The sequence below is a fragment of the Ornithodoros turicata genome, chromosome 8 (genome assembly GCF_037126465.1).
Source record: "Ornithodoros turicata isolate Travis chromosome 8, ASM3712646v1, whole genome shotgun sequence".
Taxonomy (NCBI): Eukaryota; Metazoa; Arthropoda; class Arachnida; order Ixodida; family Argasidae; genus Ornithodoros; species Ornithodoros turicata.
The window spans coordinates 23,404,835-23,428,787 of NC_088208.1; the positions used below are offsets into that span (position 1 = coordinate 23,404,835).

The 23,953-nt window shown below is 45.5% G+C and overlaps 2 protein-coding genes across 3 annotated transcripts in view; one reads left to right on the forward strand and one right to left on the reverse strand.

Annotated features, from left to right (window-relative positions):
* The window catches only part of LOC135366727 (retinal guanylyl cyclase 2-like), a 129,152-nt gene extending 121,586 nt beyond the window's left edge, over positions 1-7,566 (reverse strand). Inside the window, exon 1 of the mRNA XM_064599570.1 lies at positions 7,271-7,566. The gene's annotated coding sequence lies outside the window, so the exon portion shown is untranslated. The remainder of the gene's footprint in view (positions 1-7,270) is intronic.
* LOC135366725 (protein CWC15 homolog A-like) overlaps positions 1-23,953 on the forward strand; it is a 161,754-nt gene that overhangs the window by 101,488 nt on the left and 36,313 nt on the right. Inside the window, exon 1 of one of the 2 annotated variants that reach the window (XM_064599568.1) lies at positions 15,049-15,113. The exons of the other annotated variant lie outside the window; for it this stretch is intronic. The gene's annotated coding sequence lies outside the window, so the exon portion shown is untranslated. Of the gene's footprint in view, positions 1-15,048; positions 15,114-23,953 lie in introns of those variants that run through there. 2 annotated transcript variants of the gene reach the window in all.

Here is a 23,953-nt window from a genome sequence, read left to right on the forward strand (position 1 = left end):
TTAGCGCCGCGAAGCAACTGTGGCTATGAGCGGCGTACAGATGTGGACAGACGGAGAGAGGACAGCGGAGTGGGGGACAGGGGGGTTAGCATGCGCCCTGGGCTGACTTCACGGGGAACCGTGCCGACATTCGTCTGGAAAGTCTTTGGGGAAAAAAAATACGTACTCTGACAGCACAGCCGGTGGTATAGGAGCTTGCAAAATGCGAGAGGCATGCTGTCTGGGGCATGCTGTGAAACAGACAACACCAGAGCTCTTGAAATGGAACAACGAACGCAGCCGATGCCTTGTAGCGCACGCGTATCAGCGTTTCGTATCTGCTCCTCCTTTAGAAACCCTCCGCCCCCTTCCAAAAGTGTGTAAGTGAGCGAGGGAATTCGATGTCACTTGGTGACGTTCGCGACCCATGCTGCTTCCCATGCGAAACACGGGTCTCCCGACGTCAAGCGAGGAGATCGGGCTGGTCCGTTGGCTGTCTTCTTATGCATATAGCAGGCAGGTAAACATATAGCGGGAGAGAGTGAGTTTATTAGCAACTTTTAACATGTCGTAGAAGAGGGGTCACTACCGTAGGAGGGTGTAAAACTCACCGGAGACTGTACAGTACAATCGTGTATTTCTTGCGCTTTTCTGCATCAAGATCGAATGAAGCGCCATCTACAGTCACGTTTGTCCCACTTTTTTGAACAACAACAGCAACAACTTTATTTAAGTGATGATGAGTCGAGAGTTTCATCGACAGGGGGCGATACCCTACTCCATTGCTGGCGGTAATGTGAATCTATGACAACCATCGAGGTAGCAGAGGGAACAAAGACTGCATGGTTAGATACACAGAAACAATAGGGACAGGGTAATAAGAAGTTCCTAAATAGAATAGTAGCGTTAGTTCATGCCCTTATATCCGCCTGATTATATCAAAAGGCCCTCTCCAGTTCAACAGGCCTCCATTTATAAGTCGACTTTATCTTTAGACGACGTGAATGATACTGGTGCGGTTAATATAAGGGTTATATCTCCCAATATCCCACATGATCGGCATAGGTCCCACCCCCGTTCCGGCATGCGTCTACCCTATCATTCGCGGCATACAATGTGCTAGCGTTCTTCAAAGGGAGCGCAATGCTCGACACCCAGCTTGACAAGAGAATGCGGCTATTCAGCTCCATTGGTCACGCCCCACAAAGCCTTTTTTATCGAGAATGCGGAGCTTTTCTCTTAAGAGTATCTCTTCACAATCCACATTCATCTCCTGCATGTTTCATGCGGGTGCAGCCATCTCAACCAGAAAAAAAAAATGAAAACAAGAAGATATAAATGAAAGTGGCATAAATGCCGTTCGAGAAATGTTCTTTACCTCTGCCAAGATTGCGAACAAAGTATGATCATTCTGTCAGGGTCCCTCCCTTTTCTTCTCTGACGCACTTCACAGAACTGCTGCTCATAATTCAGAAGGTAGGAACGCAGAAAAGTATAATAAATACAAAAAGTAAAGGAACTAAAAGTAATCTAGAGGAACATGACATGTTGAGAGACCCCACGAAAGATATGAGAGGCAATAAAAGAAAGTAAAAAAAAAATCGACGAGAGCAAGATGTATGTTAGCCAATCGGAACATTCATGAGTGCGGGTTTTCCAGCTACAGCGGTTCCAACTTTTCGATTCTACTGGCGTGTTCATTCATTCATATCGTCGGCAGGCTGGCATAATCTTTTGCAGGGTAGCCATGCGTAAAAGCAGATCTCAAAAGGACCATCGCGATGGTATTGGAATATGTTTTGCAAGAAAGGTCAACGACTTGATTCAAATGTGCTCACTCGGCAGCGATTTTTTTGTTTTTGTTTTTTTGTCTCGGTATTTTCTACTCGTAGACTCGCGGTATATCGTACTGTTTGAGAAGTACCAGCAACAGCGCGTTGTAGTGATTATTGTGTTGCATTTGGGGTACTGTATCTCAAAATAAAAATCAATTGGGGCTCGTGATTTTTATTTCTCTTGCATCCGTTCATTCTTATCTTGCAGCATTTGTTGCGGGGTTACTGCAAGACGATTAAAGTCCGACATTATTCAATTGATTACCGATAAAGGCAGTAGACGTTTGTTTCCTTGTTTCGTTTGAAAATTTTATTACTCGCTCGTATTTTTTAGAGGTTATTTGATGTTGTTGAGCATTAGGACTACCTTCGTTCCTGCGTTTGTACGAGAACAGAGAAAAGAACAGCAAAACGCGCAATAGAGACTCTTGATTAGGTCCTTCTAATAATAATATTAATAAGATGGGAAAAACGTAAACATAGAGATGTTAGCCCCGACATTATTAGTACCGGCTGCCCCATACTCGCAGTCGGGGGAAAATTTAAAAATAAAATAAAATAATTAAAAATACAAATAGTTAAAATTAAAAAAAATAAAAATTTAAACGTCTTTTTTTTTCTGCTTCACCCTACAGTTGCCATTGCGGAGAGTAGACAGTAATTTTGCTTACACCTTTCGTGTGTAAATCGCTTGTAGTATGTCACACACTTTTGTGGTGTAAGTTGCACGCCATACAGAAGGGTGTTCTGTACAACGTCCTTCCAAATGGTGTATCCTACAAAAACCACCATTTGACATGGCGTATTCTACAGAACACAACATTACAGAGGGGAGCGTTATACATTTGAAACGCCGTTTCGGCAGACACAATTATTTTTTCGCTTCATTACGTAAACTCTTGAGATCGGGAAGAAATGCAGACACAACACGACCAGATCTCTAACTTCTCCCCAGTCTAAGGGTTCTAGTAATAGATCGCCGTAACCACCAGCTCGCCTGCTGCCTCGCCGTGTTAACCATTTTCGAAACAACACTGTTATTGCACTTTTCAGCTGTTGCCTGCGGATTAAGAACGGGCGTTTATTTACAAAAGCATCCTTTCTAGATGCGGAAAGGGATACAATAATTACTGTGCATGAAAAGTGTGATTCACATTATTAGCAAGATCTCTGAACGAACGAAAGAAAAATGAAAGAAGCAGGAGCATTATGAGCGTGCTCGCGTCAGACTGAGCCAATATCCATCCATTGTCGCCGCACGTATTTGCATAGTTATAGCCTTCAAGAATATTACAGGGACAGGCACGCCGAACAGAACCATTGTGTCATTTGCATAAGGATCCTGTTTCTGAATAACATTTGGAGCTGCTGGACTGGTTGACGCTTGCTGCTCAGTGGACTGTACATTAACAGAGAATAACTGGTGCTCAGCAGACTGTACATTAGTTCACTGCGATCATATGCGAGCGTTCGAGAAATCGTCTGGAAAAAATTGCAGAAACCGGACATCAATACAACGAACAAAGAGGCGAAGTCACCTTCTGGAAGACGTTTCAGGGTACGAACCGTAAATGTCAGAAAGTTTTCGTTATTTTCCTTTTTTTTTCTTTTTAATGTGGAACATATGTCTTCACTGTCGTTTCTGCGGCTTACGTTTAAAAAGCTTCATGTAACGTTTTTGGCGTATATTTATTTTAAAATTAAAATAAATTAAAATAAATAATTAAAATACATAAAATAATTTGATTTAATAACTAATAACTTTATTAGTTATGAAATCAAATTAAATAATGTAATTAAACGTCATCAAAGTAACTGCTACACCCAAAAGCTAGTGGGACTCTCCAACGGAAAGTGCGCTTATTTTTGTTTTTATTATTTTTCGAATAAAATATTAAATTTCGCGAAGTCAACGTGAGTGTATTTTCGTCAGTCGGAGGCATCTCCTGTAAAGCGTGCTTTCTCTGCAGTGGCGCCTCTCATGCGGGAGAAGCAACGGAGCGATATGTCTCTCTCTAGCTTTATTTATTTTTATTTGTTTATTTTTTTGTCAGCCCTATCTCATTTACCATTTCCCTACGTGCCCCGGCGTCAGCAGTGCAGTTGGATGTAACGCAAGCTATTTGCTTTCGCAAAAGATGGATTCTATAAGAAGCTGTAGTGCAATAAAGGAAAGGGAGGAGGGTGTTAATAAGTTATACCTAGAAGAAGTCTAACAATTAGGATAAGGAGGGGAGCTTTGCCGAGCAGGACTGTTTTTTTATGTCGTTATGTGAATATGTGATGATACGTGATTATATCAACATGCGATGAATATGTTTTTAAGAATTAGGAAACCCAAAGTAGGAGACCAGGTTAGGTAAACAACCACAACCGTTTATCAGGGGGTGTCAAAACCAGAACACTCGAAAATAAGTATGCGTGAGGCCCGAACTCATGTTTTCCTTTTTTAGATCATCTGCTCATCCTCTAGTCATGCTTGAGATTCAACATATGTGATATCAGAAATCAACTCCAGGGGTTTCAGACGTCGCAGTAGCTGAACTTCATTTTGCTCACGAACAGCTGACGTCGTGCTCCCACAGTTCTTTTGCGAAAGCGAAAATAGTGCCCTTTACCGTTTCTTTTTAACCACCGTTACTTTGCTTTTCTTTAGTTTTTTTTTCTTATTTTCTTTTTCTTTTTATTTTTTACGTGTGAGAGTTTTTAGCTTCTTAGTGAGAGGCCTTAGTGTGTTAGTAGTCCGGTGAAGCCCCGTGAGTTTCGAAGTCAGTTGGGAAGGGGCTTCGGTCTCGCTATGAAGTGTGGGCGATCTTTTGCAGACTAAGTTAAAACTGATGGTCTTTTTATCGGTCCTGTACTTAGTCACCACTTGCCTCTAAGCGGTAACGCCACCGAAACAAACAATGAAAAAGTGGCGGTGGTGATGATGATAATGATGATAACAACAATAAATAATGCGTGTCATTATGTTTGAGATTGCGTACGAGAAAGCCAAATTAAAAGCTCACATATTGCTCATTATTACCATAGTAAAGTGGTTGCTCAAAGCGTGACCATTATTGACCAAAATATGACAGGAAATCTTCAACGAAAACCACCGAAGAAATATATTGTATCGAAATAGGTATATGACAAACACGACTGTTAGAAACTTTTACCAGCAGCAACGAATCTACGTTCGCCTTAGATGCTACCACGGTACTTCTATATACCAAGAAACTACCATCGTTGTTGCCCTTGATGGAGACTCTGCACGCATCATGGTCCACCTTTTTTTTTTATCTACCAGCTTCTCATGCGGGCAACCTCATATGTCCTTTGCACGCGGAAGGAAGAACACATACCACTGTTGCTATCCATCTGTTTACTCGGATTCGATGATATAGACATAGACATAGCATGAACCGAATGTGTATTCTCGTGTGTACGTCCTTGTTTGCCGTTTGCGAAACGCCGAAGCCGGGGTACCTGGAGAAATGTGTGCGCAAGGAAAGGGAAAGGAAGGGAAAGGAAAGGAATAGTACTGATGTTAACGAAAGAAAAAATAAATAAAAAATAAACAACAAATATGGACAGGGCTTTTCCCTTGAGATGTGGGCTGAAAGGACGCGAAAAGCAATTGCAAAGATAGCAAATATTCGATGTCGATTATGATTAAAAAAAAATCCGTGTTGGCGCCGCGAAGCAGCTGCGGCTATGTGCGGCGTACGGACGTGGATAGATGGAGAGAGGACAGCAGGGGCTAGATTTTGAACTTTTCGCTATCCCGTAACGCTTGCTAAACGCTCGTGCTTCCCGGTTGACGGCCAATGCGCGTGACGGAATGAGCGCGCAAATTTTGAAAAATAGCTATAACGATCGCTATGTGCAAATCAAGATTGAGCCCCAGGAAGGAGGGGGAAACAGGGGTTTAGTATGCGTCTTGGGCAGACTTCAGGGGGAACTGTGCCGACATTCGTCTGGAAAGCCTGCCGGAAAACCCAGGGAAAAACCACAGACCGGTTCACAGCCGGTGCGAGGATTCAAACCTGCGTCCCTTCCCAGTCTCGCCGTGAAAAGCGGCGATCCTATAACCACTATGCCACGGGAGGTGGTGACGACGATGATGATCGTGGTAGAGAAAAACAAATAATCGTAATCATAACTGAGAGCAACCAGTAGAACTCATTGTGGACACCATAGACGCATTACACGCATTGCGCTTTTATGACGTTTATTTATATTTACTATTACATTGTGCGTGGAAATTTAAGCGAAGTTCAGGGAATATTTGCGGCGCTGAGGAGTAAATTTAAGGGTCAGGTGATTAATTGGAGAGTAATCGCAATCTACGGGACTATATAGAAGTTGACAGTGACTGGGAGGAGATACAAACTTCAATGCCCGAGAAGGTAAAAATAAGGAAGAAGCCGAAGCTTTAAAAGCCATGGACCCGTTGCGCTAAAGTGTCACCTGGAGACCGTAGCGCCAACTTCCTCCTCATGTGCAGAACGTCCTTGTGTGTCATGTCCGGCGTGTGCCCTGAATTACCCCTGTACCGGGAACGTCACCTCTTTCGTAGAAATCTTTGTGCCACGTTTTTTTTTTTCGGAGCCGCAGTGTACGCGATACATGCCTGCGTACGGAGGAAACTCCGGCTACACAACCACGATAATTGGCGCTGCGGAATACGGTTCGGAGCGCCCCCAAACGTCCTGTAACAGGCCCATAGATCTTCTTCCTCCTTGTATACTTGACTGGGTTTGTACTGAGGACTTCATTTGGTGACGCTTGCACCCTCATGGTAGGATATCACGTTTTGCGTGACCTTCTGACGCCACGTCCGAAACGTCGCCTACCTGCGCTCTGCTGACGAAGGCCCAATAACACCCAAACAGTTGTCTAGTGTTTCTCTGGTCCCTTTTTTGAATTATGAGCTTAACTTGTAATAGTTAGGCTTCTGATATCTCGAACTTCGTAAACTGGATGGTTGCGATACAGTTGTGTTGTTCATTCATTTCATTCCCGTCTCACTCATACAATAACCCACACGCAAAGCGTTAGAACACCTCAACTCCTGCTGTGGAACGCCTATGTCATCATGCCACTATCACGTATCCGAATTGTTGTTAGTATGTAGCCGTTGTTGGTATTCATGTAATGTTCATCCTAAGCGTTTTAATTTCGCTGTTCAATTTCACTTCTACAATTACTTTGATTAGGGCTCGCGTCTTCTAAAATTTTGTAGCTAAAAGGTAATGCACGATGTTAGCCTTATGAGGATTATAGTTTGGGAACCCTGCTGTAGACCTGAATTTTTGTAATGGTTCCAAATGAAAAAAGAACGGTATATAATTACAGTTGCATTTCAACCAGGAGCTTCCCCGTCGATAATAGTCACAGGCGATGAACAAAAAAAAATACCCTAGCTGTATCTCAGTTCGAACAATAGTACGACACGAAATGTTCCTCACCCTTGACTGGAGCTCGAATCACTCTCAATGCCTCATCCACCTCCGTGGGGGACGCCGCCGGAGCTAACGAGATGACCCTGTGCACCACAATCCCGGACGGTCTCAGTCTCGTCTCCAACTCTGTCGCCAGGGCAATCCAGGGTTCTTCCTCACACACCACCAGCACAGCATACTTCACCCTTAGATCATTCAGGACAGACGACAGCGCGAACGCCGTCAACTCCACGCTTGGTGCCACACGTGCCACGCCACCTCTTCCAACATCATCACCCCCACCACCCCCACTTCCCAATGTCCGCTGCATACTGTAGCAGTTCCACACGACCAAAGGCTTACGATGCATATCAGCTAGCGCTTCACCAGCACCGCATATTCTTCCGCTCAATCCCCCTACCACCCCCACCACGTTGGGATCCTCCATGGCCTGTATCAACGGTAGAAGACCCCCGCTTTCACAGGCCGCCCGACTGTCGTTCCAGATTGAAATCGTGAGGTTCGCTTCCTTTAAATGCGAAGACAATTGACGACTGTTGGATGCCAAGTTGGCGGCGACGTATTGCAAGGTGGTGACGTTAAGCCCGCGACATCGCTCTTCGTGAGGGATCACCACGATCCTCGTGGCTGTCACGCGACAATGGACCAGGAACGCCAGCACCGTCGTCCAGATGATCATGGTTGAAGCGTAAGTCGCGCAAACCCACACTTGTCGTGGTTGGAGTAAGTGTCTCCTGCGAGCATTCTGATTGACATGAAGGGTTGACGGATACTTCACCACAGCCTATATGTTACAAAACGGGCTACGAGGTAATGGGGGATCCGGCGGTTTTTGCGTAACAGGGCTGGTCACGTGTTACGACGTGTGCTTCGGCTCCAGAGAGCCGCCAGTCTGTTTCCTGCGGGGATCTCGACCAGCCGCCGGTTCGATTTGCGACGGAGACGCCACGGCTCAACGGCGGCGGGCATCGGAAGCGTCTTCGAACGGCAGGTTGGAGGTCGGACGCCTTTGTGGTGGCGGCAACATTTCTTTTTTTCTTCTTATTTTCTTCTTCTTCTTCTTGTACGATATCGACAACATGGGAGCTGTACGCGGGAACTCGTAAAACGTGTGTAACGCACGATACAGGGGTCGTTTGATAAAAGTGCTTGGATTACGGCTTCCAAACTTTGTAACGTTTTAGGACGATTTATAAAAATGTGTTCGTGACTTCGCATCTCTTGAACTCCTCGGCTGCGCCTTGCAGAAGCACGTAAAAGCTAATGTTATTGACTCGAAGTGGCCCCGGTGAGTAGTAAAACGCGATAAGTAGAGCTGTTGCCAGAAACGTGCTCCAATATCCCCTCTACTTTTCGGCGGTTTCTTTTTCGGCCCTGGTAGCGTGAGGCGATGAAGGCTATGCAGAGCCCCACCTATAAGTGGTTATGCCATCCAGGTATACGTTGCTATTACCGTGCCTGTAGAATAAGAATGGGTGGAGCGCTTGCATCATTTAGGTGTGTCTGGCATCCGATTTTTCTGTTACGTTGCTATTCTGGGGAGGGTCGTTCCCATACATTGGAGAGAGTTAAATAATTCAGAGGTGCCGTCATAATTTCACGAGGTATCGATTGCCCGAAATGTGACACAATAAAAACGACTTCATGAAATGCTGTTTATTCTGTGAAATCAGCTCAACACCGACGGTTCACCTTTTGCAGTCTTCTGGGGGGCAGTCCCATACCATCATCATCATCATCATCATCATGTCTCTCTTTCTCTCTGTGCGCTTCATCGAACATCTATTTCACATACGCACATACGAACATGTTTCACCTGACGTGTTAAAAAATCGTATTAAAAATAAATTTGCGTGAAAAATATCTCGGGGGGAATCTTTTTTGCCATGACTTCCGGACGCTTTTATCAATTTTATATCGCGACAAATTATTGAATTTTGTGAATTGAACTCCGTAATTTTTCAAAGTCAATCTCGTGGTTGTTTGCCAGAAAGTGCATGTTGGATTTGTTAGGCTGCGAGCGTAGGGGTGGCAAAGAGGGAGAGCAGGCAGTGCGTGATGAACGGTAACGTTCTTAGAACTTTAATAGCTTGTACAGGTTATCCCATTCCAGTGTTAAATACATCACCCCCCCCCCGTAATGGCAACAGCTGAAAAAAAAAAAAAGTTGCGAAAACCGTGGTTTCGAGGCGCGCAAATTGACGGCCCAGTCAACGCCACTAAGGTACAGAAGGCCTGCGTATTGCCCCCTCTCCCTTCTTCGCTACGTGGACATATGAAGTCAGAATTCGTCTGCTACTACCTATCGCCGTTCTTCGGCTCTCTGGCAGAATATATTTTGATATCGACCAATACATTGAACGGAGACTACCAATGTGCAGCCAATATTGGGCTAAGATGCTTTGCTGACTGGGATAACATTTGCTTGGTGTCTCCTCCTGCTGTAAAGCTATTCGCTTCTTGTTCGCTTCGATTTTAAGATCATCCTTCGCACAGCCCTATCAATTATTGTCAATTTACACTTGGAGAGTCCAGAACGTAACGGCGTCACCCATTCCGCTCCATGGAACGAAGCAACGAGTGAGATGCAGGCGGCGAACTCCAAGGTAATGCGATGTTCCCTCTTATCATGGTAACCACCTGAGGGAAAAAGAGCCCTGGGGCATGGAATGAGAGGCCGTGCTGGAAATAAGTAAAAGAAGATTCATCGTAGCATAAGGAATGCGGTGCTTTTGAGCTAATTAATCTAATTTTTTTCATAGTGAGACACAAGGGCTTCAGTAATGGTGTTTGTTGAGATAAATCGATTACATCGTTGAGAGGGAAGACGAGGGTGTCTGCACGAAATCCATTTTCTCTTCAGGACAATGACTGTCGATGCAACAGGCGGTCTTCAAAGCGAAGATAGGCTGTAATGAGGGAACCGGCTTTCAAAGTCTCGGGCAGAATGCACGCAGAGGAAAGCGCAAACCTCTCTCCCGCGCACGTCCAAGTCGTAAAACAATGCCGCAGTGACGTGGTTACGTAACACAGTTAGATGGAGGTCGTTAGCACAGCTACCAGTTGCACTTTGAGCGATAGTTCTTTTGCAAGACTTCTAGGAAATTTTTCTGATTTTTCTCTTTCTTTGAACAGTTCGTGAAAAAAAAAACGAATTTTTTTTAGCGCTGCCTAACTGTGTAATATATAAGCTATACACGTAGATTTTATTGATTTAGCACACATACACGAAATCTAGCAAGTTTAGACCAATGTAACAACCATTAGCGCAAGTCTTAAGTAAGACTAGCAAGCACATAAAGTTACGTGGAGAATTTCAAATTTTCCCCGTGATTTTGATTTGCTGCGAAAATAACGACTTTCGAAATAACGAAATAACGAAAATAACGACTTTCTCATATTTTCTATTCAGGAAGTATTGGAAGAACGTTTCATTGTTCAGTGGCTCAAGATTTGTAAGCGTATGAGTGTTCATCATCCATCAAAAGTAAAATAGCTCCTATATTTGGTCTAGCCCAAAAAGCCACATGTTTTGTTGATATTTTTGCCTCGTTTATGCATTCTTCCTTTCCAGATCTTTATATTTTTATTTTCATGGTTGGAAATGTCCCACAATTTTTCTGGCGCTGAGGAAAACAACGAAATGAAACCGTTTTGTTCTTCTTATATTTTTACTTTTTTTTTCTTTTTTTCGAGGTCTCGAATCGCTCGTCTCACGCCTCGGTATTTTTGTTACGCTGAGCTACTGAATCATCTGCTTAAGCTCTGTCGCAGACGACTCTACCATTCGCGTGGGACGTTGTGCGAGTTGAAAATCGCAGACGACACGCGTGAAATGCTCCACTTACATCATTCAGAGCTTTCATCTCGCAGGGATCCGCAGAAGCGTCAGAGAGATTTTCGAAACCTTACGTCACACGCTGCCTCCATTTGACAGCTCCAGAATTGCTTCAAAGGAATGTCACAGCTGTTCTGACGTCACATATCGCGCGATAGGAGACTGCAACAGGCGCGGTAATAAAGAACGTGATAGGCAACCTCAGAAATGTGGCATTATACAGGGTGTTCAAAATTAAACTTTCACTAGCACTTTATAAATAGGCGAACAAAAGAAAACTGGTGCTATTTTTCTGTTCCTTGAGTAAGCAACAGGTGCTACATAATTAGCAGCACCTGTTTCTTACACAAGTAGCGTAAAGTTATCATCCGGTTTCCTGTCATCGCTGTGTTTGCGTAGCGCTCGTGAAAGCTTAATTTTGAACACCCTGTGTGTATATATATATATACACGCGGATATCTGCGTGGCATCTCGGTTTGCGGATAGAACTAGAACTGCAATTATTGGACAACTGTGGGTGACGTAAGGTTCCTAAACTAAACAGATTGGGTGATGACAAGTAGAAGGGTCCTTCACGTAATATTTTCGTTACGTAGATTGTTTCTCACAAATGCAATGAGGGCGGATGCTGAACATCCGCGAGGGTACAGATGTGGATGCACCGATCTCAATTAGTGCGGTCGCGGCCCTTAGAAGCCGGGATTACCGGGAGATGCGGATGCTTGTCAATGTTATCCGCGCTGACCTCTAATTATGGACGGCCCTGTAAAATGGAACATTTAAACTAAAGAAAATGCGCCCATATCAATCATGATTTATCCGCCCATATAATTCACATTATAGGTAAAATAATCTGAAACATTTATTTCAAGTTTAGTCTGCATAAACAATAGTGCAGAAACCGACATCGAAGATTTTTGTTTAGGTTTAATTGATACAAGCTTTCGCGTGGAGGACCACGCTTCTTCATGTACTCCACTTTGTACCTGAAGAAGCGTGGTCCTTCTGCACTCTTGTTTATGTGATCTACGGGACTTGACTCCCCTCGTCGTATACGCAAGTTTAGTCTGAAGAAATTGTGTGCTCTGTAAAGGCAACTTCCACGCAACAGTTATCGTAATGCGGGAGAGCCGACTTTACAAAGCGTGTCGACCTTTGTATTTCCCGTTTGCGTCGGAAGTGCCTTGAGACTGGTATTGTCATGCAAGCACTGCTTTGAAACGGTTCAATAAACACTTTTAAAGTGAACTTTCGGGGGGAAATATTGCAAAGTGCAGGGAATGCGTTTACACTAAATGGTGTATTCATTCGGGTAGCGAGATATTCCTGCTAGGGAACCGAGTATCCAACATTGATATTTATACGTAATACTGGCAAACTGAATGAGCGTACGCAAGGAGACTCGGGTGCAACACCCTTACAATATTGTTGCAACCAATACAAAAAGTTAACCTGCGCTCGAAGACGCTCTAAGCTTAAAAGAATCTCACATTGCTGTTGCTGAAGGCTTCTGGAAGAGATGTACATAAAATACGTTGTGGCAGGGAATTTCTCATGACACTAGTGCAGTGGCTGTAAAAGAAAAAAAAAACAAGAAAACTCGTTTTAAAAATGCACCAATGTAAGGGTGTCCCGCATGAAACATGCAAGTGACCACGATGGAAATTGATGTTCTGAGGCTGGAACACCGAGAAAGGACAAACACACATAGCCTCAAGTCCCTAAGAACAATGAACGATGAATGAAAATGACGTCGACGCTAACATTGTGCGTACCCCGAGGGAAAAGCAGGAAACATTACGCGACGGACTTTGTAATTACTGTTCTAGTGTGTTGCTGTCAGTCTCCATAATTTCACGAAACATTTTTTTTTTCAAGTTGAATGAAAATGTAGAAACGAATACATCGTCGTCGTTACATCGTTTCAATGCCCCTCAAAATCCGTTATATTTAACAACAACGTCCTTGCGAAGACATACATTGTGCACAGCATTGTGTCATAAACCGGCATTAATAATAACTTTAATAATAACTTTATTTTTGTTATGGTACCCAAAAACAACCACTAGGGTCTACTAATTGGTGCACCACACAAGGTTATACATGTGAACAAAGTCAGTAAAATATACAAAAAGCCAACAAGGTTAACGGTGAAACAAACGAAGTTAAATAGAAACGATGGCACTAATACTAGTAAGAAAATCACGAGAAGGAGCGAAAATGTCGATGTCATGGTGTTGTAAGGCGGAGTTAAACATTAGTTGTAAACGATTGATTGGATGAAGCTTTGCAAAAGAGTGAGGATAGAAAAGAAGATGAGACCTCAGAGAACGTGAGGGCACTCGAAAGTTGATGCACGATAGTAGTTCGGGGCAGGCGATGACAGAATGTATGAGCTTATACAAGATTAATGGAACTCGATTAATATTTACCAACCTATACTTTGTTGTTTTGTCTCACCGCGTACTTCGCGTTTCAAAGGAAACCGTGCGGCAAACTATCAACCATTCATACAGGCTATAAAAATTGCCAACATCCATTCCCATCACTTTCGCTGCTCCAAGTCTAAGCTAACTTTATTTATCAAAACGTCGCATGAAGACGCCACGTGCCTTCAAGCTCCTCACTTAACAAGAACAAATGCACACAAAGGAAAAAAAAAAAACGTTAATACATTCAACGACGCTACCCAACGGAGCACGCTAGACTTCACCACTAATTGCCGCGCAGTGTCTTTGAAGTCTGTTCACATCTGACGCAATTTGTCTTCATTCCCTCGAGAGCCAATTAAATGACGCCGAGGTACTACACTGAGGAGATGTGTTTGTCTTCACAACACCAAGCACTGACTCCTTCTCTATTCCGCAGCACGAAATAGGTCACGCACGAGTGTGTCTTTTGAGACTTTGTGCACTGCTCTAAGCGAGAGAGAAAGAGAGAGAGAAGAAGAAAAAAAGTAATGTTAGTCATTGTGATGATAGATGCGCTGCCACAACCATTCCCCTTTCCAGCCTCTTTCGGGAATAAATGCGCGGAATTTTGTCTGAAGTTTAGGGGTATTAACAGTGCGGGGTGGTGGTATAGATTTCAAGGTTTGTAGACTGAAACAGGGAGTAGGTTGCGATCTAGGGGATTACAAGCTGTATTTTTTTTTCCTAATTTACTCGTTTTTTTAAACGTACACTCGAAGGAAAATAGCAGTAATCTTACCAGCTTTGTAGCCAGAAAAATATTTCGGGGGGTGGGGGATGTCTTATGGGAACAAGGGCAGGAGGTGTTCCCTCTCCCAAGTGCACTACCAAAGGTACGGTTTCGGGTAGTTTTAACCCCCTAAAAAAACCCTCTCCCCTGGCTACGCACTTGAATATAAGTCCTCTTGGGGGTGAGATGTAGTTCCTTAAGGAACTAAATGTACGGAAGTTTATGCGAAGTTTAAGGAGTACTTAAAGTGCTGGGGAGTAAATTTGAGGGTTAGAGGACTAAAATGGGGAGTAAATGCAATCTAGGGGTGTCGAAGCTGTAATCACAATTATAGGACATCGTTGCGAAAGCTAGACTCACTTATTGCAGCCTCGATTGTTGCGTTTCTTACCGAGTCTTCTCCAAATCAGCGCGCATGAAATTCGATGAAGGTTCGGCGAGAAGAAAATGACGAACGAAAACACGTGTAGGGACTGATTAGTCAGGCCCGTGGCTCCCAATTTATGGTAGAAAAACAGAAGGGTAAACAAAGATGTTAACTTATCGGAAAGAAGCGGAGTGGAACAACACTAAGACAACAGCGAGTTTTCGTATATGGGAATGTGTTCACGATAACGGTTTCCGGAACATGATAAAGCAGGTCGCATAACTCCTTTGAAATTCATTACATCATGGTGTTGATAATTGATTTGACCGCTTCCTGTATGGTATCATTTTCGTAGGATGGCTACGGCAAGGATGGCTACGGCATCACCGTCACCACCACCACCCTAGGATGGTTCCCATCTACGAGACCTCCCTAATATAGCGGTAGCTAGCTTCCTTCCTCTTTCTTTCGTGACTGGTCATTCTAAATAATCTAGGTCATTCTAAAACTGGGAGGGGGATATATATATATATATATATTTTTTTTTAAGAAGCAGCAGCGACTGAAGTGTCACAGTGGTGGACGTACTTGGAACTATGCGCATGTTCTTGTGACCACGTGTGTTTGTTTTGCCCACCAGTGGGCGGGACCCATTGCATGTCACGTGCCAATGGCGTAAATCACGGGGAGCTCTATTGACCGTCCATGTCGCCACAGTTCTCCCTGAAGTTGTCACGGGACGTGTACTAAATTCCCTCTCTTCCTGTCCTTCTTGTTGTTAGGGCCATATTGGTCCGATGTTCTCCCAATTATGCGTTGGACATCGGGCGGAATCTGATCTTTTGTTCTGCTATGCTGGCGTGCTCGACAATACTAAATGTTGTCTCGACAATACTAGCTCATCACATCTTGTCAAACCTCTTGAACCGGGGCATAGGGTCCCGCGGCCTATAAGAGAGAAGACACCCCACGACATCCTCATTCATCTTTTAATTGTCGTTGTTGTTGGACGCACTTGCCCGATACTCCCCAAAAGTCCCCCAATATTGGCAAAATATCGGGTATAAAACGGGGAGTAATCGGGATCTAGGGGACTAGAAGATGTAATTGCTCCCTAATTTTCTAATTGTTACTATTTTTATTTACTATTTACATTTTTTTACTATTTTATAAACAAGTAATTTTACTCATTTGCGGGACGAGATGCTTTGCCATTAGTTGATTTCTTGACCAAATGTACGGAAGTTTACGGCCAGTTTCGAGCATTATCAGTACTGGTGATTAAATTGTATTGATTAGGTTGCGTCGAAATCATTTTTCAGTGTCATGTAAGCAGACCTGTACGTCCCAACACAATAATGCACAAAATAATTAAAAAGCGATACCGTGTAATCAAGCCCTATCCAAACGTCGTCAAAATTCACGAATGAGAACGTAAAACCCATTAAGTGCGGAGACGCCAACTTTTGCGTCCATTCACATAGGAACAAAACAGAGTCATCAGAGGAAGGAAGGGAATACTGCCCAACTCCGAGTTGAAAAAAAGTGCTACACTTCTCTATCCGCACGACGCAAGATATATTACCCCTCCTCGCGACTGCAAATAGATTTCCACGAATCCTGAGTCATCATTCCTCGCGCATCACTGTCTTCTGAACGCTCCTGAATGCACGCTTCTCCTTTTACTCCTTAAATATATTAAACAAAATGGAGCCGAAAAAAAAAAACATACTCATCGTCGTGCAGACGCTAGCCGAACTGGTCTTTCTTTCCTTCTTTCTTTGTTTCTTTCTTTCTTTCTTTCTTTAAACTTTTCCGTCGTCAGGTCATTATACGGAGAAGCATCCGCGCTTCTTGTCTATGTTTCGGTTTTGTGTTTCTCGAAAATCGCATTTTCTGAGCCACCTCGACGCATCGTCGTAGTTTAACAACGGCTCCAAGAATCGACCGACCGACCAACCGCTGGTATTCGCGACTTCCATTGTTGGCCGAGGCGTCCGGAAATTTTCGAGTGAGTGAAAAAGGGGGTGGAAAATGCGGTTGAAGGAAGGGGAGAGGAATGGTCGGCCATTTCTGTGAGCAAAGGGTGTCCCGCCTAATGACTCTGCGTTGTGCCGAGTCATTCGCTCTTTGTCACGACCTCCGCGGGCGTTGAAGCGTGAGAGGGAAATCTTCGTACGTGCGTCAAATGTCAGTCTTTGAGGGAAAAAGATGTAGCCGGTCGGTGTCGTTAGCTGTAAGCGGAGACATCGCGATGTCAAAGACCGCCTAGGGCACGATAAACCTGAAGCGCCCTCCGCCCCTGCCTTTCTACTTCAGATAAAATGCTCTTCCGAGGTGAAGACGAGTGAGGGGGCAAGTTGACCGAGGCTTACCTTCGCCGGTGTCTCGTGTGTTGCAATCGTGCGCTTGGCGTGCCAAAAAAAAAAAAAAAAAAAAAAAAAACGTAGCAACCAGTAGCAACGAACTCCGGAACGAAAACATTTTATCCGTGTGAATTGCAGTAGTTGGTCGCACCTTTCTAGTGTGCTACGATGAGAATACATGTGCCTTGTTTTTTTTATAACGCCATCCTTTCTTCTTCTTCTTCTTCCTTTTTTTTTTCGGCAGTATATAGGGGCAACTCTGAACCCATTTTTTTTGGGTGCGGATGACAATTATGCCGGCTGTTATTTTATTGTCCACCGTGCTGTCCAGGCTTGTCGACCCGATGCCCCTCTCGCCCCCCCCCCCCCCCCATCGGAATGGCTCTGGTTGGAAGTGTCAGCCACCTAAAGGACAGGGGAGGCGGAAATCCTGCGTCAAAATGAAGGACGCTCGATATGCTGTGAAACAGCGTTCTGAATTCAGGAACGGGGCAGTGAAATGCAAACGTTTATCCATATGATTTACGGATGTTCTCTTTCTTCTCAAGAAAACGTTTTGCGAGCAAACACGTTAGTATAGAGTGTGGAAGATTTCTACCAAGTGACTGATAAATCCTGGACTGTGGCGCAGAGACAACAGCACGTGTACGTGCCTAGTGCTCCCCGCGGGTTCACGTTGCCACTCGCGTAGTCCCCGTTTGTATCATTGCGTTGTAGGTTGTAGCGTAACGTTCCTCCAATGAACGAGCGCCGTTCATTCACTGCGCACCCCCTAGAGGGAATGGGAAATGCCGCACCTACCCTGTGTGCTTCCAGCGCTCCAGAGAAGAACTTGGCGCGCCCGCAATAAACTCCTCATAGCCCATCGTTGGGCATGGCATGGAACAGTGTTAGTTGATGGGTTGCTCACCCCTAACTACAGCGGAGCCCCTCCGTTTGCGAGCAGCCCTGCGAGGTCACGTGTTAGAACAGAACGGCAAAACGGGCGGATAGAGGGAATGACGATGGTCAGCGAATGAAGAGAGACAAGCTCTGTACATTGTATAGGGTACGTACGGCCCTTCTGGGTGGGTGTAGAACAGTGCTGTCGGTATCACACCGTACATGTTGTGGGTCATACCCTATCTGTGAGATATTCTACGGCCTTTGCTTCTCAGCGGCAGAGATGAGCACGTTCCCGTGATATAGAGGAGCGTTCGTGTGCTGGGGAATAAGTAAATGGTAACGAACATCCCTGCTAGGACGACAGCAGTTCGAAGAAGGCTACACACAGTTCACTGTCATTTTAAAACTGCTCTGCAAACCAACGGAAACGAGGCCGATAGAAACCGAAACCACCCGCCATTCCTTGCTCCGGCCTCTCGTGTTCATCGAACCTCGATATAACGAAACCCACGGGGACTGCAATTTCTTTCGTTGTATCGAACATTTCGTTGTACCGAATTGAAGGTCACGGATCGCGACCTTTGCGAGGGCGCGCGCTGTACATAAGCGTCGATAACTCCCGCTACGATGCGGAAAAGTTTTTCGTGAAAAATGACAACTACTACAAAGTGCACCTACGGTATTTTATTCTTGCGTGAAATAGCCGGTTATACGCGTCTGCGTCGTGCCTAGAAGACGCCGTGTCACGCATTGTTCGTACGCCGCCGAAGCCTCCGCCAGCTTTCTCCATATCGTGTTGCGATCTCCCGCAAACCTTCTACGTCTATGACAGTGCGTTTTCCGTAAGGCTCTCCGTTGCTACGGCATGTTTGTCCCCGCCAAGAAAATCATCTAGGCTGATTTCGTCACTTACGCCGCCACGCGAACGAAGCGTTTCCCACGCGCGCGATGGCGCCTTGCGTCTCGTGCTCTTTTTACTTGGCTGCAACCGGACAGTTCAAAACAAGCGCGAAAAGGAGAAGCCTCGGAAGAAAATCCCTAACCTTCCAATGACTCAGACTTCCTTTTGTAGGCACCAGATTCCTCCCGACCCTAATCGCCCGTGCCATCTTTCGCCGCAGGAACAGGACGCTGCTTGCGTCCGTTGTTTTCTTGACCCTAAAGTCGGCTTTGGGATCATAAACCTTATCTCGTTCTTTCGCTGTATCGAGGCGACGGCTAAAAAGTGTTTCGTTGTAGCGGGAGTTAAAATACATTGATCTCTATGGCCCTCTGCCGGGGAATCCAAACTATTTCGCTCTATCGCGAATTTCGTTATATCGCGTTTCGTTTTAACGAGGTTTGACTTATACCTTTTTCACATACACGTCGTATCCTAGCGGTTTTCCAGTGAACCATGCTCGGCACGCGCCAAAACAAATCCATGTGGGTAGCACTAAGGACCAAAACCGGTCCGGAGTGGGACCGACTAGCTCGCGCCGTTCGTGCGGCCTCCCCGCTGGTCCCCACTTCTGTCGTCCCCATACTGCGCCATCTAGTGGAGACGGAGGTAACCCTCTCCGGCCCCTCAAGGTCATACGCATGCGCATAGGCCGTTGTGAAAAAGGTTCATAACGCAACATACAAACGACAACACACGAGCAAGTGATGTAGTGTAAAATATGTATTGGGTATTTATTTCACAGAAGTGCGCACATAGTATGCGAAATTAAGACCGCAAAACAAAGAATTTAGGAAGATGAGCACCTCAAATCTACTCAAAGCAAACTCGTCGCTAGCCTCGCTGTTAGCCTCGCTGTAAGCGAAAGCGCTACCGTAAACGCACCATTGTGAACCAGTCCTTAGCCTGGGTGAAGACCTAACGGACGACGGGAACAAGAGGACAGGACGAAAACTCACATCAGCGGTGAACGTTTATTTTGACAAGAACAACAACAAAAGTGCAAGAGATAAGACTAGGGACGAGAATATGTCGAGAAGGCACAACGGACCTTGAGCCAGCCGACGGGTCCACTTTATCGCCGAAGGACACCGAGCGCCCACAACTGCTGGATTGCATGATGAATTTGTAGGATAAGAGATTCAAGCAGTTCTCTTTTGGGACTCAGACACTGGGAAGAGTAGACAATGTCTTGTCACAGTTGCCGGAGTCGAAGCACTGCCGGAGTTGAAGGAGCCATTACCTGCATTAGTACCCGGCGACGAAAACCGCGGGGCTCCATGTATTACGAGGCTAATCATGGCTACGTCAGATGCCCCCTTCGACGTTCACTGCCACTGCAATGTAATTTTTGTCAGAGGACACGCAGGTATGCCTCGTATGAGCCATTGCCGGCATTAGTACCCGGCGACGAATGCCGCCGGGCTCCAGGGATCGCCGCGTGGAGGCTGCAGGATGAACTTTGGCCCCCTTCTGTGCCTTGTGGAAGATGGGAGAGTGACTAGGTGAGAAGGTGAAGTAATGGGATGGTGATGACATGAAGTGATGAAACGACCACAAGGCAGGTGACCACGATCTAACGCATGAACATCTTCGCTCCGTCGAAGACACGCGCGGCGGTGGAATCGTCTGCCTTAGCGAGCAGAGGAAGCGTGTAGTCCATGGCAGGCATCCGATGGCCCAGGAAAAGGTTCATGAGCATTCCGCGACGCACTTTCTGGGTGTCTTGGGAAAGTAGGTCACAAAGCAGCACACAGCGCGTGATTCTGGTGATGTCCATCGTTCCGAGCTTCGTAGAGTAGCTCCTGAGAAGCTTGGCCATGATCTCGAGGCAGCCTTCGGTCACTCCGGGCTTGTCACTCCCAACGTGGGGGGCGAGCACGATGATCAGCTCGCTGAGGCAGCCCTCCGACAGGGAAAACCGCCAGAGGTGTTTCCTGATCTGGGGAAACACCTCGACAAAGACCCCCCTCTCCAGATTCATCGTGATGACCACTAGGATCATCAAAACAACGCTTGGTTCAAACGGCGAAAGGGTCCGGCAGCAGTCAGCAAACCAAACAGATTCTTGAAGGTGCCTATTCCGCGCTCTGCATATCGTTGTCTTTGGTGACATGACAGTTGTTTATTGCACCGTTAGGGGGGGGGGGCAGTGTTGTCACAAATAGTTTTTGCAACAAATAATTTTACAATTATTAAAATAATTCGGGTTAGATGACTACCGACAGAGTCTTCCTCGATTTACCCTTTTGTGGCGCCAGTATCCGCACGTCACAGTTCAAGCAGGTGTTTCACGAAGGTTCCCCGGCTGAATAATCCGTAAACAGGTGGCGCTATCGAATAACTTTTTCTTTTATTTAATTTTTTTTGTAAAGGTTTTTGTGACATCGGCTAAAAACTGAGCAGTAAGCGGCTCATTTGCGTACGCTCATTCATTAAATAAAAATCCTAAGTCTTAAGTTTTATTTCGGACGCTCTCGGAACCTCTACACTGTGGATCGGGACCTCCAGCGAAATATATCCCCCGCTTCGACACTTAGTGAGTTTTCTCGATTAAATTGGTTCCCGTTTACAGATTGTTGCCTGGACTAGCGCAATACCCGCTGTTAGATGAGCAGCCCTCGAGACCGTTGAAACCAACTGCCTGGGAAGACTCGCCTAGCGGCCGCAAGCGCGTGATGTGTCGACTTCTAAGGGGGCATTGAATCCAATGCTGCTTGACAGGTTAACACGATAGACGTTTGATGGTGCTACTCGCGTTTTCATTTCTTTTTGTTTTTGTTTTAACGGACGTCGAAGGTTGGCTGTGTAACGCTTGTACTACAATGCACTCTTTCGCTCACCTATCCGATACTAGGTTACGTGTTCATCCGCTTTTCGTTTCACAATACCGAAACAAACATGACAGCCCCGCAGGGCACGGGAAGGAAAGCATACGATGTATGGAAAGCATAAGCTGTCGTAGTTTTCACATCAAAGCATTACAAGAGAGAGGAAAGTCGTGGTTAGCGTATCTGCCCCTCCTAAATTTCCCCCCTCTTTTGAAATACAACTTTCGCTGGCTGCTTATCATGCCTCAGTGGGAGTACCACACCGAACCTGCAGTAGTGACTCATGGTGTAGAAGCATATGTGGCGGAGAAATGAACCACAAGAGAAGGCAGTCTATCATATGAGGACGTATGGGATCCGTCCCCTGGATATCATTGGACGTAAAATTCACCTGCGGTGAATAAGAGCGCACATCAGACAGTTGTTGCATTGCATTGGTGTAACACAATGACCTCGTACTCTAAGGCCGGTTTCACGCGAACGTTTTTCTCGTCCATGTTTTTGACGGAGCCAAAACGAACCCATTGGAACCTACGGGGCTCGAATGCCTTTAGGTTCTATTTTTGAAGCTCACGGACGACATACACGGCCGTGTCAAACAGGCCTAACGAGTAGCCGGCTCCCGTAATGAGTGCCTATTTCTCTTTTTTTTTTCTTGTTTTCCTTATCAACTCAACTCAGGTCTAACGAAGAGCGTGCTGATGTAATAGAGAGTTTTAGTAAACCGTTAATAACGTGGCTTGCGTCTAACGGTATAAAGCAGAACCAATCAGTTGTATTATACAGGCGGCAACCCACATGCGAGTGTCTTCTTCATGGCAAGAGTACTGGGTGCTACACCACCGACCACATGGCGCGTGCTGGAAGAGGCCTGTCACCACGCGTACCACCCGCTCCTGCACTAGGGTCCCATACCAGGAGACTATGAAAGAAGAGCAGCAGAGCTAGGAGGGCTTTCTGAAAAAGGATTTGGACTGACGAGGGACGGTTCTCGCGTGACTGCAAAGTGAATAAACACAACCGGCACTACAGGTTCCCCCTCACTGGAGTCACTAAACAGGGAGCAGAGTAACGACACTGAGCCACGCCGGCAGCAATAAACTTACCTGCCTCGTGTTCTATTTACCATTCTCTCGATCTTGTGTTTCCGTTTCGCCAGACTACAGGCCCAGCGAAACCTTGTCTGATGTTCGGCTTGACCTGTGGCTGTCCAGTTGTACAGAGAGGACGTATTTGTGGGTTGGCTAATGACAAAACATGCAATTCCTCTCCTTGGGCAAGAATTAATGAGAAGGACCCGGCACTTCGCGTTCGACTGCTATAAACTGCGTTAATTTACAGCGGGGAGGAAGGCCTGCTTCGGTCCCACGCGCGTTCGTTCTATCGAGCTCGCTGCAAACGCTTGTAATCATCGTAATAAAGGGGCAACGCCACACCCACCCACCGATACCACACGCACGCGCTGTCAGCCAGCTAGAGAAGGAGACGGGACGGCGAAACTTCACTCGTGACTGTTTCTTGTCTGCCGGCACCCACACTTGCGAATCAAGTGGATGAACACGTAATGTTTCGGATAGTTCAGCTAAAATGCGCATTCTTACTCTGCCCCGTGCAGGAAATTTGTAAACCGAAACCAATTAATTACTAAAAAAAAGCACTAACCGTCGAAGCGAGTTTTTATTTATTTATTTATTTTCCTTGAATATGTTTCGCTGAAGGTCCCGATACATGACATAGAGGTTCCGAAAGCGTCCGAAGTAAAACTTAAGAGTTAAGAGAGAGAGAGAGAGAGTTAAGAGTCTTTCTCCTTTTGCAAGATTGCCGGAAGATGACCCACAAAGCAACAACAATCCAAAGCACTGAAAGCGCTCTGTGCTTGGTTAAAACACAGCAGTATAAAAGACCGCTTCTAAATTCCATCACTCCCAATTATTATACTTTAACGCGAAAGAACTGGAGCTGCAGGCTCCCTAAGGGCAGCCACCTAGCTACAATACATCACACCCCAGTTAAACTTACCCTATCTCAAGAGTTAAAAAATGACACGCCGGAACACCATGTGGGTTAATTTATCACTAGGTTAGTCCAAGTTTTGTGCTCGCAGGTTAGTTTAAGTTCGCTGTTGACAGTTTCCCGCGCGCGACTGTGCATTTTAAGCAGGTAATTTTCAGTAGGGGGACCGCGAAACATTTATTTCCTGCAGTTTATTTTGCAACGGGGATTTCGATCACTTTACTTCGAGGTACACCCAAAGATGCAGC